This window comes from Myotis lucifugus, unplaced genomic scaffold (genome assembly GCF_000147115.1).
Source record: "Myotis lucifugus unplaced genomic scaffold, Myoluc2.0 scaffold_194, whole genome shotgun sequence".
NCBI lineage: Eukaryota > Metazoa > Chordata > Mammalia > Chiroptera > Vespertilionidae > Myotis > Myotis lucifugus.
Window position 1 is genome coordinate 1,509,781 of NW_005871242.1, and position 15,965 is coordinate 1,525,745.

A 15,965-nucleotide genomic window follows, 5' to 3' on the forward strand; every position below is an offset into this window, starting at 1 on the left:
AGCCTGGCTTCCTCCATCATTGGGGCAACCAAGCCTCCTGCTTGCTTCAGCTCCGTGATTGCCAGCCGCCATCTTGGTTGGGTGAATTTGCATATAGTCGCTCTGATTGGCTGGTGGGCATGGCTTAAGGCATAGCAAAGGTACTGTCAATTTGCATGTTTGTCTTTTATTAGTGTAGATAAGTACCACATATTCTTTATATATTTGTCTGTCAGTGGACATTTAGGTTGCTTCCATATCTTGGCTATTGTAAATAATGCTGCAATGAACATATGGTGCATGTGTCTTTTCGTAGTGTTTGGGGTTTCTTCAGATAAATGCCCAGAAGATGACTTGCTGGGTTATATGGTAATTCTATATTTAATATTTTGAGGTATCACTTTTTAACTACGGTTTCTTTACCATAGGCGCCTTCATCTATAAAATGAAAGCTGTAGACTAGATGTGTGATCTCAAATCCCCTGCTGTTCTAACCATTTTTATTTAATTATTGTGATGAAATCACGGTGACTTTTATACTCTCAGCACTGCAAAGTTGTGTCAGCTCACAAGAGGGTATGAAAATATGGCCTTAGCAATTTCTACAGACTTGCACAATTATCCACACCAGGGGGGTCCTCAGAACAGATAACAGCACTGCTGGCAGCATCCTGACTGCTCAGTTTGCAGACTTGATGAGATCAAACTCCAATTTTAACCAAAAACATTTCCACTATTTGGCCCACAGAAAGAAAGGAATAAACAAAAACCTTGATTTGACTAAAATACCAGCAGAGAGGGACACCATCTGTGACCCTGCAAAGGAATTTTGGAACCGAGTGTCTAAGAGAGAAATTTGCAAGAGAGCTGCAGTATATAATTTACTGTTTTTAATACTGCCCAGGAAACTTACCGAGAAATGAAAGAGAACAACAATAACCAGCCTGCAACAGGTCAGGTGTGTCCCACTTAAGAGCACAATGGGGAAAATGTATAAATTATAGCCAGTTTGAAAATATAATGGAAGAAAAAATATATTTCAGTTGTCTCACAAAAAGACAAGATAGCTAGACATAAACTTACCAATACACGTGCAGTCACTACGAAAAGAAATTTTTTAAAATTTACTTTTGGAAGAACAAAAAAACTTATTAAGTAGGAAGTATACTGTGTTCTTAGCTAGGAAGATTCAATATCATAAAAATATCAACTCTCCCTAAGTTGGTCTATGAATTTCATGTAATTCCAATAAAAATGTTAGGTGGATTTTTAAATTAGACAAGTTGATTCTAAACTTATGTAAAAAAAGAAGCAAGATTTGCCAGTAAAATTCTAAAAATGAAGAGTAATTAAAGGGGAATGGACTAACCATATATTTTTAAATATTATAAATTTCAATAAATTAAAAATACCATTATACAAAACCAGTAGAAAGGATGAAAAAGTCTAGAAATAGACCCAAATAATTACAGGAATGTATAATATGATAAAAATGGCATTAAAATCTATGGGTGGGGGGGGGAAACAGAGTATTCAATAAATGGCCTTGGAATTTCTGGGTAATCACATGGACAAATTCCAAAGGGACTATATTTTTTAAATTTATTTCAGAGGGTCTACATATTTAAATATAGAAAAGTAAGCTGTAAAAGCAGATGAGAAACCTTAGCAGAATTTTTTCTAAAGATAGAGTGGGCAGAGCCCACTGCTCTACTCTAAGGAGAAGATCCCGCAGCCAAGCAACAACTCTTATGAGCTGCAAAAGCACCTGGTGACCCCATCCTGACCTTCCAAGGCAAAACAGTATGGCTGCATCTTCACTTCAAACCAATCTCATGTGACAAAAATGTCTCCTGTGTCCCACCCTCACAGGGAACATACAAGGAAAAGAATTGTGAAGTCCATGGTTTAGTTGAATCAAGTTGACACATTTTAAAACTACAACCATCAAATGACTTGCGATCAAAGCTTTCTATCCCAGCATTATTAGTTATAGCTACTACAAAGAATCTGGTTAAACAAATTATAATAACCTATAAATTGAAATGTTATCATCATAAAAAGAATGAAAACACTATATATTGACATGACACAGTCTCTAATATAATGTGTCAATTAAAGCAGGGAGTTGAAACCAGAAGGTCTTAAAAAGGGAAGAAAACATATTATTATTGCTTGCATATTCATAAAATATCTGTGAAAGGATACACAAGAAAGTGTTGATATTCATTGATCCCAGGGAGAAAAAATAGAGGACAGGGGTACCAAGAAGATATCCTTTTACACCTATTGAATTTTGAATCATATGAATGTATCTATTTTTAAATTAATTAAATTTAAGAAACAATTGGAAAAAATCAATTGGTTTTATATTGAATATCCAATACATATCCTGCACAGTGCTAGGTATTATCTAGGCCACAAGATAAATCTGACTTGGAATATCTTCTACCTTGAAAAAAACTAAGTCTTCCTAGGTTTTCTTCTTCCCTGCTCTTTAAATATCAGTGTTCTGTGAGGTTCTGGGGACCACTTATTTTCTCATTCCTGGGTAATCCCATCCACTCTAGTAGAATTAACTATCATCTATATGCTGAATTGTCCCAAACATACAACTCTAACCTACGGTCACTCATCAGTTTTACACGTGTGTATCTGTTTCTAGTTCATTTGGACAGAGAGAGCCATTCCCACAAATAGCACTATGTCCAAAATCAAATTAGTCAGCTTCTCCACTTCCAGCGAGAGCCCATGGAAGCCCCAAACTTCCACGGAAGTTTCCTATCTCAATGAGTTTTTCATTCTGTGCTTTGTTGTTATCTACTATTACTGAAAAATAAGTCTATCCTTTTTGTTGCTTGTTTTCTGCTTTTGCCTCAATGTTAAGAAAGGCTTTTTCTATTTCCAAAGCAGATAAAAATGTGTCTATATTTTCTTTTATTTCTTTTATGATTTAATTAAATCTTTTCCTGACATTTATTTTGGTGTGAGGTAGGGATCTAAGTCCCAACACCACTTACTGAAAAAAGAATTTATCTTTTATATGTTTGAATAAGTTTTCAGTTGATTTTTTTTTTTTAGGTTTACAGCTAGATAATGTAACTAGTGGAAATTTTACTGTCCTTTCCATCTTTCTTACACCACTTACATTAGTCAGAACATTTTGGTTGCCCACACTAGAAATCCAATTTAAACTATCTTAAGTAAGAAATGAAAGTACTAGAATAGACAGAAGTTACTTGTGACCTGGCTAAATTCAGTGATTTATAGGATGTCTAAACAATTTGCCTCTCTGTCCCTCAGCTCTGCTTCTTTCTGTGCAGTATGTACGCTATTAATAGAGACTAGATGTTAAGTTAACCACAAGCCCCACTAACAGACTCTTTTTGTCCTGGTGACATAACTCCATGGAGCTTTAGTAGGTTGCCTGTCACTGTTATTATCAGTCACTTTGTCAAAACCCATCTTGTCATGCTGGGCCAGGCAGCTCTGTGAATAACTTTATCAGTTACCTGAACAGTTGGAGTTGGACCACACCTTCCTGTTCAGTGTGTGTGTGTGTGTGTGTGTGTGTGTGTGTGTGTTTATAGAAATAGTAGGCTAAGCTCTGCTTCTCACTAAAACTTCTTAGTCCTGGGCTATGTCTAGGGAAAGAAGACTGTGGGGGGAGGGTGCAGAAGGGATGTCTCCTTTATATAGCCACCCACTTACGCTGCATTTTAATCCTGTCATCCAAAGAGGCGTGGAAAGGGAGGCATCTCCACCTTTGTCTGGCAGCGGTGCATGGTAGGCAATGCCCCAGCAAGACCTAGAAGTTTGGGTTTCCTAACAGTTCAGGTTCCTACCATACATTGCCCATTGCAATCCCCAGACTCCAGCTCTTAGGGCTTAACCCTTAGCAGTAGAGGTGGGAGCAAAGTATAGAATTTAGTTATCGCAATGTGGCATAATTATTAGACTGGATCTCGCATTTTCAAATATTTGGCTTTGTTGCTGTTGTTGTTTCCAGCCAAGCCACCTTGGTCTGGAGTCTGTCACTTTGCTGGTACATTTTACTCAAGGCTTTTGGTCTGGTTTAAGCCTTAACTTCAGGGGCCTATAGTCTTCCTTCCTGGGGTAGGGAAATCCTCAGGAGCCCCAACTCCATATTTTCTTAAGCATCTTTTACTCATAAACCTACTCTTTGTACCAATTTCTACCTTCCCCAAAGCCTTTTGTGTTGGAAAGCCTACTGGAGTGTTTGTGCCCACTGTCTTACCTCAGAATTCTCCTGTGGGCTCTCGGCCCCTTCGCCACCCAACTCCCACACGCTCTTGTGAGAGTTCTCCTCCCTCATTACCTCCCTGGGTGTCCAGATTATCTTTGGTTTTATAGTTGTTGAGGGGGAGCAGGAGTGAGGGAACCTCATAGTAGTTATCATAGTGAAGCCAGATGGGGCAGAGCATCAGGCATCTCTCCCATCTGTGGTCTGTCAGACTGTCTGTGCTAGACAGAGTTTCTACTCATGCGAATATTGGGCAGTTGCCTGGCACTGGCTCTGGTGGAGGCAAATTGAATTTTCTAACTGCACGGGAAATGAGAGACCATGGGAAAAAATAACAGTGAAATCAGATGGGGAAAGGATATTCACGGTATCTTAAACCAAACATGGTCTAATACCTGTAACTTATACAGGGAAAGGAAAAAAAAAAGACAGGAACTTCAATTGAAAAAAAAAGGGTAAGTGCAAACCCAAACAACAGCAACAACAACAAAACAGGCAATTCAAGAAGAGGAAGCCCAAAAGGCTAGTAAACAATTAGCACAATCTCAGTGGTAGTGATAGAAATTAGACAAAACAAGAATATCCCTTTATACTTGCTAGATTGGCATGAAGTGTAAAAAGCTGGTGATGCTGAGAGCCAAAGGAGATGTGGCTGTGGCAATGGGGTGCAATTGTGTGGAATCCAAAGAGCCACCTGGTGATATTTAGTCAAATCAAGTACTATTCTCTCAGCCTGTATCCAGCTGTTCCCCTCTAAAAAAGCAATTCTCACACTGTTCCATAATGGGACATATATGAGGATGTTCGTGCAGTATTGGTTGAGATAGTGGGGACTTGGAAATAACCTAGGTGTTCATTACAGAGGGAATGGGTAAGAAAAATGTGGTAGATATACAGGATGGAATACTTCGAAGCAGAGAGAAGCAGTTAACCAGATGTGCTATAATGTGTTTGGAGCTACTTCCATTATTTTGCTTCTCGCTTTCAGTCAGTTAACAGTAATGCTTTTGCCGGCAAGTAATAACCTACTCTTTCTTAAACAACAAGAAAAGCTATCAGCTCATTGATATATGCCATATTCTGGGCTATGAAACAAATAGTAACAAAACTTTAAAAATTGAAATCATATTAAATATGTTCCTTGACCTTACCAAAGAAAATAAAAGTCACTAATAGAATGATACCCAAAAAATCTCAAAATATTAAGCACCTACATAACCTACGGGTCAAATAAGGAGTCTAAAAGGTAATTAGAAAATATTTTGAACTGAATAAAAATTAAAAGTCAACATAACAAAATTTGTAGAATATACCTAAAGCAGCTTAGGGGAAATTCATAGCACTAAATGCTTATATTAGAAAAGAAGAAAGGTCTTTTTTACAGTAATTTGCTATAGCAGTTGAACCTGCTATAGCAAATTACCATAGATTGGGTGGTTTTAACAACAAGCATTTATTTCTCAGGGTTCTGGAGGTTGGAAGTCTGAGATCAGGGTACCGGCGGCAGCATGGTTGAGTTGTCGGTGAGGGCTCTCTTCCTGGTTATGTCCACTCATCTCTTCCTCTCCTGGGTCTTCCTCTTTTTGTAAGGGCACTAATTCCTATTCTTCCTAGAGGAAACCATGTTCAACTTTCCTAGTTATTTCTTCACATCTTTCTATTTCTCGTATTTCGAAACTAGAGGGCTGATGCACAAAATTCGTGCAAGGGGCTCGGCCCCCACCGTGGTGGCGGCTGTGGGGCCTCTGCCTCAGCCCCCACCCACCGCGGCTTCATCCGGAAGGACATCTGGTCTAATCAGCATTTACACTTTTATTATTATAGATAGTATACAAAATACTCAAATTCGTGGGCTTTCTGTTTCTCACTTTAAACATGATCCCAGTCCTCATTTTGTATTATGTTAGCAGCTCAGTTCTTTCTCTCCTTCTCAACCTTTATCTGCCGGAACTTTATCTATAATAATAAAAGCATAATATGCTAATTAGACCAGATGACCAAACAGCAGAACAACCATCCAGACGAAGCCGGGGCTGTGAGGGCCGAGGCAGCGGCCACGGGTGCGCGGACCGAGCCCTTGCACGAATTTCGTGCATCGGGCCTCTAGTTTTAAAACATCCAAGTTGCTTACATTCATAGCCTGCTTGGCGACCAAAAGCAATTTTTCTGCTAGTTGTCTATAGGTTGATTCTAAATAGGAAGAATAATTGATAGAATTTATATTATTATGACTATAAAAAGTGTTCACTGAATAGCCAATTAGTGTCTGTGAGTATGATGCTTTCTCCTAAGCACCTTGCCACTCAAACATGAATGGTTCTAATATGAAGTTCAGGCACACCCCCATTTCAGTTTGCCTTGTGTCTTTCATATACTATTTTTTTCTCCCTGGAGTTTCTCATTACTCTTTTGTTGTTGTAAGAAGGAACATAGTGTTAGCATAATATGTCTTTTTGACCATATTCCTACTGTCTTCCCTGTTCTCATTCATGTTCTCCATTGCTTGAAAACTTCCATTTTTCTTTCTGAAACTCCAGGTTTTTTAATATTTAAACTGTGGTTTTCTGATACAGCTTTTTGTTTTTCCTGGGGTTTCTGGTTACCTTCTTGGAACCAATGCCTTTATTACAAATTCACTTGTTTTTCCTGAGTGCATAGTCATTCCATTTGGTCTAAATAAGTGGTCATACCATTTTCTTCCAGGGACCTCTTTCCCAGAGCGCCATGCTCCTATCTGGACCTGGTTGTTTCCTGGGGCTGCTACACAGCTGTCCCCATGCGCTGTCATCCTTCATCACTCCCCTGGCTCGCATCCACAGCATCCTACATCCTACTCCTCATTTTACCAGAGAACCTTCCCACATGTTCCAAGTGAAGGGCTGGGTAGGAGTAAACTTTCTTTGGGCTGGCCTGTCTGAAAATGCCTTTATGCTACCATCATTCTGGCTGAAGGAGTGTCTCATAGACGTCTTCCTTCCTGTTTTGCTCTCTAGAGGGATTTAGAATATTTTAATCTTGGATTCTCAAATTTCACAGTGAAATTTCTAGGTGTGACTCTTTTTTGCACTATCTTTCTGGACATCCTGCAGTCTCTTTCTCTACAACTTCTGGAAAGTATGTTATTACTATTTCTTTTATAAACTCATCTCTTCCATTTTCTTTGTTCTGTTTTTGGAATTCTTATTAGTGATATGTTGGATCTCAGATATTAAGCCTCTCTCTCTCTTTCCCTCTCTTTGTTCAGTTTTCTGTAAGTTGCTCATTTTGACTTACTTTCTGAGAAATTTCTTTGATTTTATCTTATCTTTCTGTGGAATTTGTCATCTAAACAATATTTTTCCTTCTTTTTTTATTTCCAAGAGCTCTTTCTAATTTTGTTTCTTTTCCACAGATACTCATCCTTGTTTCATGGATCTATTCATACCTCTGTGGTGGCACTAATTCTATTATTTAACGTGTTACCTTCTGTTTCATTAATTAAAGTGTTTCATGAATCTTTTTTAAGAGCATTTCTTCTCGTTGTTCCCTTCTTCTTTCTCTTCCATTTTGTAGATTTGACTCAACTGCCTGATGATTTTTGGGTGCCTGTTTATATTTGGGGAAAAATGAGGAAACTGAATGACCGACTGGGAACGGTGGGTACAGAGGTGGGAGTTGTCACCAGGACACGCTGTGCTTTGGACTGGGCAGACAGGCTGGGCGGAGGCCATCCCAAAAGAGGAAGTTTCACTTGAGTCACCAATCCCACGCTAGTGACTATAGTTCTCCCTGGAGAGTTCTTTTGATTTCTTTAGAAAAGATGGTTTTTCTTTGCTTGAGGGGGCTAAACTCCTGGCTACAGGACACCCTGCATAGGAAGTGGGAGAGAATTGTGGAGGGAGGATTGCTTTAATGTATAGATCTTTACTAAATCCCCGTGTTCAGCCTCACCTCCGTCAATGCCTGGAGGCCAGTCCCACTCAGTAATCTAGGCTCCCTAGGGTCTGCTTCATCAGTCAGCCCCCTCCCATACGGTTTTTGTTTCACAGAGATTTGTTGAACTCCCTGGTTTGTTGATGACATCCCCTCCTATTCTCTTTATGGTTGAATTTTAAAAATTTTTATTAGCATTTTCATGCAGAGTTTGTAAGTGTATGTACTTAGTCTGCCATCTGAGACTGAAAATCTCAGGAAGAAATGGAAAGGATATTCTGAACTGCAGGCAACTTTGATGGCTAGAACGACTGGAGTGGAGGAAATTCACGGAAGATGAGAATATTTCAATCCTCCTGGTCCCCAAAATGGCCCCTTAAGGGTTCAGAGTTGGTGAACTATTGACTTCCCCCAAGCCACGTTAGGTGTATCTTTTCTTCCACATGTGGGCCTGCATTTGATACTAATATCTTCTTTAATGAATGCTTTTTATGTACACTGGATAGCACACACATCATCTTATTTAATACTAGCCACCCCCAAATTAGATATTATCATCTTTATTTTATAAATGAAGACTCAGTGAGGTTAATATTACATCCAAGTTCACACAGCTTATTAGAATTTCACCCAAGACTTTCCCATTCCTTCCCACTTTCCACTGTGTATTATGTACTAGAGGCCTGGTGCATGAAATTCGTACATGGGTAGGGTCCCTAGGTCTGGCCGACGATCAGGGCCGATTAGGGCCTTCCTTCCCCAGCTGCCAGCTGCCGGCCGGGGCCTTCCTTTGTTTGGCACCGCCCCCTGGTGGTCAGCTCACGTCATAGCGAGTGGTCAAACTCCAGGTCAGTCGAACTCCCGAGGGGACAATTTGCATATTAACTTTTTATTATATAGGATAAGTATTCATCTCCTCTTTTTCTCCCTCTCCCCTCCCCACTCCTAGAGGCTGGGGTAGTGTGGTATAGTAGAAAATCTACCAATTTAGGAGTCAGATCATTTGGAGTTTAGTTTTGCCTCTGCCGGCTTTGGTGATGTTACATCAGATCAATCAGAAGACTCTTCTAATGCTTAGTTTCTCCATCTATAGAGAAAAGTACAATAAGATCAGCTGTGTCTCAACCACAGGTTGCAGGAGACTCCCATGAGACCATGTATATAAAAGGCTCTGCAGGTAATCATAGCAACAGCTCACACCTGTAGAGCCCTTTATAATTTGCAAAGTGCAATAACATTGTGAAATAATTCCTGTTCGGCAGATGAAAACCTTGGCAAGAGCGGTTTGATGAAACGCATCTCACCCCGGCAGAATCAGAACGGAAATCTAGTGCTTATTCCTCCAAATTTCATTATTTTTCCACTTTATAATGCTGCCTCCTTATTATAAGAGGATTCCTTGAAATTTTAAGCCATTAACAGTAAAAGTTACAGAGCTTAGTAATTTAAAATTTTTTACTATTCATAAATTAATTTACATGCTAGTTTCAGGAGGTCACCTATTGCATTAAGTACAGTGCAGTTAATTATGTATTACCATTTATTACCTTAACATAGTAAGTCATATCATTATGGCCAAAAAGTGTGAAGCAATTCTTTAAAGGTGTTTAAGACCAGCAAGGAAATTGGGCCTGACACAACATGGCCACATAGCATGATCCCTGGCACAGCTGCATACCATTTCTAATAGTTGGATGATATTTTCAGTACAATAAAGAGCTAGCCTGCATCTAAGCATTTTTTTTTTAGCATTCTAGCAAGGAACATAATGTTTACATTGGTTCTTCAGCTTTAGCGCACATCACTGCCTAATGAGCATAAGTCCTCCCAATTAAATTTCTGTGAAGCTCTATTAGAAAAGACCACACAGACATTGTACCCAGGGAGTTCATTAGTCTCTAGAATGTGTCTAGGTCTCAATACAGCCTTCTCAGAGATGAATGAGAAAACAAGCCATTGAGCCTAGGACATGGGATACCAAAGGAAACACAACAGACTGGGGCTGAGAAAAAAACAGAGACAGAGGGAGAAAGCAAAGCTAGAAAACTAGAAGCAAGTAAGAAAAAGGACTTTGTGTAGTCTCAGCACTGGCGCCATCCTGAGATGGGTAGATGTACAGGAAAGAGAAAGGGATGCTAATTAACATTCAGGTTACAGAAGCCAAAACGAACAGTTTCTAAAAGTAGAGGAAATTAACTCTCTGCACATATGGAAGAGAAGCTAACAAGCACTTATCGGCTGTCTACTTTGTTGGACTGGTGAGTTTCATGCTTCTAAGGCCACAGGATCTCTGTAGGTTATGTCCCTGCACAGAATCTATGATAGCCAGGCCGGACATCCCCACACTCCTCAGGGCTGAGGAACAGCTGGGTTGCCCTCTGGCTGAGGCACCAGTGATGTCATCTACTAGCTGGACCAACCAATTAATTTCACAAGAGAAACTAGGTTCAGCTTAAAGGTTTATAATCTAATTGCACCCAGGCCTAAAATAAATCCTAAATTCGTCCAAATGAAAATTAGAATGTAATTGGAAAAACGGTAGGTTGTGGGGGTACAATTTCATTATAGAAACCATAGAAAATATAAAACACTAGGGGTCCAGTGCACAAATTCATGCACCTTGAAAGGAACTGTGGGCAGCGAGGCTGCTGTGGGCACAGGGGCGGGTCTCGGCCCATCCTCTGTGCCCCCGCCTGGCCCCTCCCGCCGCAGCCCCTGGTCCCCTCCCTGTCTGCCAGCAGCCCCGCTCCCACACGCTGGTGGCGCTGGCCCTGCTCGCACCCACAGATGGCACGGAGTGATTGGGGCTGGAGCCAGCACCGGGTGCAAGTGGGGCCAGCCCTGTCAGTGGGTACAAGCGGCGGCTGCTGCCCCAATTGCCCCGCAGGAGCAGGGGGAGGTGGAGAAGCCCTGAGGGACAATCGGGGCGGCAGCCACCGCTCGCACCTGCTGAGAGGCGCCGAGCAATCGGGCTGGCACCAGCAGCAGGTATAAGTGCTGGGCGGGACCTCGGCACATGGGAGCAAAGAATTTTCAGTAACCACCAGAGGCTTGTCCCAATGACAGCGACCGGCACCCCGCCTTGGTCTGGCGGCCCCGCTCACCTGCTCCACTATCCCGCCATGGCTGATGCCTGCCATGTTTCGTGCACGCCCCCTGGTGGTCAGCACACTTCATAGCGACTGGTTGTTCGGTTGTTCCCCCGTTTGGTCTATTTGCATATTAGCCTTTTATTATATAGGATATTTTGAAAAATCATCCATAGTCCAATAAACTCACTGTAGTTACATTCTATACAGAACAATTTATGTATAACTAGGCTCTAAATTTTTATAATAGCCATGTAAAAAGGAACTGTCTGGAACCACCAAAAGCTGCTAAAATTCCATCTTCCAGACAGGATCAAAGCATAATAACTTTATTCTTAAATCTCTATGTATCTTTTTTTTAAATCATCAGTTAATCCTTTATTCAAAATGAACCAGACTACATAGTCTATGTATCTTTTTTAAAGAAACACTTTTAATATTTAGACTCTAGAATTCTAAACAATATTTTGTACAATAAAAAAAATCATGAACAAACTGCTGCAAGGGAGAAAAGAAAGCTGTAACTATTAAATATGACATGCTTCATTCCAGATTCACTTCTGACCTTTGTTAAATATACTCTGCCATCCTTACCTAGTAGTAGCTTGTGTCTGCATACTGTTTTGTATGCCATTTCATATATACATGCCCTGAAACCCTGAACTCATTTTCTAAGCTTCCATTTCCTCTTCACTCGGTTTTTAACTCCACACTGCCATCAGTTTTGTTCTGGCCATGCCACTGGTCTGCTTAGAACGTTCTCTTGGTTCTCCATTGTCTTTAGAATCGAAACTTGTGACATAGAAAACCCTTAAAAGCTGGCCTCTCCACTTTGTCCCCTCCTCCTGCACTGGATGCAGAGTTCATGCAGACTTTGATAGGCGCTGCTGGAGTGCTCTGCGGGATGCACGCACTGGTTAATACTGCTCCTATCCCAGAGCCGATAGCCCTCAGCCCCTGCCCACACTTAGTGCTGTCCAGCTTGCTCATTTTGCTGGTCTAATTGGTGTAAAATGATGAATGAATGAATGAATGAATGAATGAATGAATGAGGTGTGATGCTTTTTGTTTTTTCCTCTGCTAATTGCTCGTATTGGAGCACCCACCATTGTTCCTTACTGGTTTGTATTAGCTCCTTCTCAGTATTAGATGTTGCAAAAATCTTCTCTTGGACCTAAGACTATATCCATAGTGTCCTTTATTGAAGAGAAATTCCCATCTTAAGCATCTTTTGCTTGACTGTGCTTTGTGAGGTTTAATACTCATGCTTCAAGATTGCTCTACTATAATCTCCTCTGTGAAATTAGTCATCACCTCTTCTAGGATCCTGAAAGACTTCATACTTATTTTATTTTATCCCCTTTAAAGAATTCCTTTAGATGTTCTGTCATGTTTTCTGAAGTCTGATCTCTGGTCATTATTTATCCTTGAATTCCCAGCACAGTCTGACTCATGGTAGTTGGGGGGTGGTAGAATGAATAAATTATTCTACCATTTCAGTGGCCATGTCCTTGTCTATGTTGAATTCCAGTAAGTCATTTCCTCTTACCCCTACAGTGCCTTCTGCTCCCGTGGTCTCTTCCGCTCCCGTGGTCTCTTCTGCCCATAGTTATTTGGAGTTGGGTCTCAGACAGAATGAATCCTTTAGCATCAGATGATGGCCCCAAGAGTTTCGGAAGCATAGGGCAGCCATTGAGGGTCACATATATTGATCATCAAGGAGTGGGAATGGACTGCAGAGAGAAGAGAATAAGAACCTATGGGGGCAAGGGGAGAGAGACTGGTTTTTCCTTCATTCTTGACAGGTTTTCTGCATTGAGCCCTCATGGATGTCATAAGGTACCTCTATGTTCCTTTATCTAGAGAAAGCTTGAGTAGGTTTCTCTTCTTTATAAGCAACGTCGCCTAAATATACCTATTCATATGTTTTCTCCATATGAACAGAATATTTACAGTTTTCACTAGTGATAATAGTAACTTGTTCAATAAATATTTATTATAGCTCAGGAATCTTTTTATTCTTTTAATAGCCACACAAAAGTGGACTCAGATTTAACTTGTCATCTACTGATCTCTTTTTATTCTTCTTCTTTTTTCCAAGTATATTTTTATTTCAGAGAGGAAGGGAAAAGGAGAGAGAGATAGAAACATTAATGATGAGAGAGAATCATTGATTGGCTGCCTCCTGCACGCCCCCTACTGAGGATCAAGTCCATAATCTGGGCATGTTCCCTGAGCAGGAATTGAACCCTGACCTCCTGGTTCATAGTTGATGCTCAACTGCTGAGCCACGCCAGCCAGGCTCTTTTTATTCTTTAAGTGGGCACTGCCATGCTTACTGTGACTGAATTAATGTACTGTGACTCATTACAATTTGATTCACAACATTGATCATATATATTGCCATGTAAACTGTTACTAAGATGACATTAATTATACTTTATATTTACAGTTGTTGGCATCTAAATTTTTTTAGAAGAGAATGGAAAACTCAGATATGTAATTTGGTGACTTGGCGGAAGGACTCCCCCCAAAAATATTTGTATGTTGCTTCTATTTTATTAAAAACCTAATGAAACCTCTCTAAATCAGTCCTCTATGATTTCACTTTGTAGTAGTTCATGCAGTAACTGAGTTGAGTAAATGTTTTTACTTTAAAATATTTTATTGTGTAAGAAAACACAGACAACAAAACCTACACAAAACAAATATATAGTTTAATAAGAAATTAATTGACCTTGTAATTACTACCCAGGTCAAGAAATAGAAATTTGCCACACACTCCAGAAGCCACTCACAATCACAATCACAACCCACTTGAGGTTAAAGTTTGATTATATAGGTGACAAAAGGTTTAGGTAACAATAGTGCAAATAATTTCAAAGAGAATGTTTCCTTATATCAGACTATTTTTAAAATTTTCATCAGAGGAATACTGTTTGATCCATTATGTAAGGACACTTGAAACATATCCTATATAATAGAGAGGTGATATGCAAATTGACCCTCACACCCTCACACGATGGCTGCGAATTCATGCATGGGTGGGGTCCCTCTGGGTGGCCTGCAGGGATCAGGCTGAAACCAGCAGTCCAACGCCGCCTGCAGCTCCTACCTGCCGCTCCCACTCATCCCAGCCCCACTGTGCCTACCGCAGGCTCGCACCCAATCAGTCCCAATCGGGAGAGGCTCGCTCTGCTGCAGCAGCGCTCACCAGCCATGAGCCCTGCGTCTGGCACCCTCCCACGGGGAGTGGCCTGTGACATCGGGCTGAAACTGACTCTCCGACATCCCCCGAGGGTCCTAGATTGTGAGAGGGTGCAGGCCAGGCTGAGGGACCCCACCAGTGCATGATTGGGCAAGGGAGGGACTGCAGGAGGGACCGCAGGAGGGTTCCGGGGTGTGTCTGGTCCATCTCGCTCAGTCCTGATCAGCCAGACCCCAGCAGCAAGCTAACTTACTGGTGGGAGCATCTGCCTTCTGGTGGTCAATGCACATCATAGCGACTGGTTGACGAGTTGACTGTCTGCCCCCTGTGGTCAGTGCATGTCATAGCGAGTGGTTGAGCAGCCTTAGCATATCATTAGCATATTACGCTTTGATTGGTTGTTCAGTTGTTCTGCCATTCGGTCTATTTGCATGTTACCTTTTATTATATAGGATTATTTTATGCTATAAAGTTTGGGGGCTATAAGTTTTTGTTCTTTCAGTTTCTTCTGGGATATACTTTCATTCTGTGCAGCCTCTTCTTCTGGCTTAGGAACAATCTTCTCTTTTTCAGTAAGAATCCTTCCCATGTGGCAGGGAGAGCCTATGTGTGGGTTCATTACCCATGAGCTCTGTGGGTTCTGCTCTGCATCTTGGGAGCTCTGTTCACCTGGATGTGCTCAATGACCAGGAAACCCACGTCTACACCCTTAAGTTCAGCATTACTCTCTGCATTGTTAAGCATGTGCAGCAAAAACTCAGCACTCTTTTTGGGTCACAGACCCTGCTTCCAGCCCCACTGTTTGGCCTGGTTATACTTACCAACTCCACCATTGTAAGGACGAATGGTGTACATTGCTTCTGTAAAGTGACATCCTTGAGATACTTGGTGGCTTTTCAGATATGCATACCCTTAATGGCCTGGGCAGTTTCATGAATATTCTTAAAGTGAACACAAAGATCTGAACTTCTTAATTTGCATGATTTTGTGGGGTTTTCTGGGTCAAGTGAATAGCAAACCTTTTTCAGAGGTTACCCCAAGCCATTTATGGGAAAAGAGTTATATCAGACTAATTTTTAGCACCTAAATTTTTAAAAAATCTTATTTACAGTAAAAAATTATTATAATATTAGAATAATCACTACTTGATATAGATTATTTTGTGCTTTCTACAGATAGATGATACACAGACAGACAGACATGTATACAGTTTTATTCTAATATCCTAATATATATATATACTTTTAATATGTCACCCTTGCTACACTCCTCCCAAGTGTTAATTTAACAAACGAGGAAGCCAAAGATCAAAGATAAATAAATTTGCTCAAGGGACAGAGCTAGAATTGAAATCAAGCTGATTTGCCTAACACCCCTTTCCATTATATCCTGCTATGATAGTTCTAAGTGGTTCTTATTTGTTCATTAAAACAGGTTTGCCATACTTCATGCATGGTACTGTATGTTATTGGAAGTAAGAAACTTGATATTTTTTAAATTATACAAATATTTC

General features: G+C 40.6%; 1 pseudogene; it reads right to left on the minus strand.

The window, feature by feature from the left end:
• Positions 1-14,855: 14,855 nt before the first annotated feature.
• On the minus strand, positions 14,856-15,375 carry LOC106698538 (annotated as a pseudogene).
• Between the last annotated feature and the right edge of the window lie 590 nt (positions 15,376-15,965).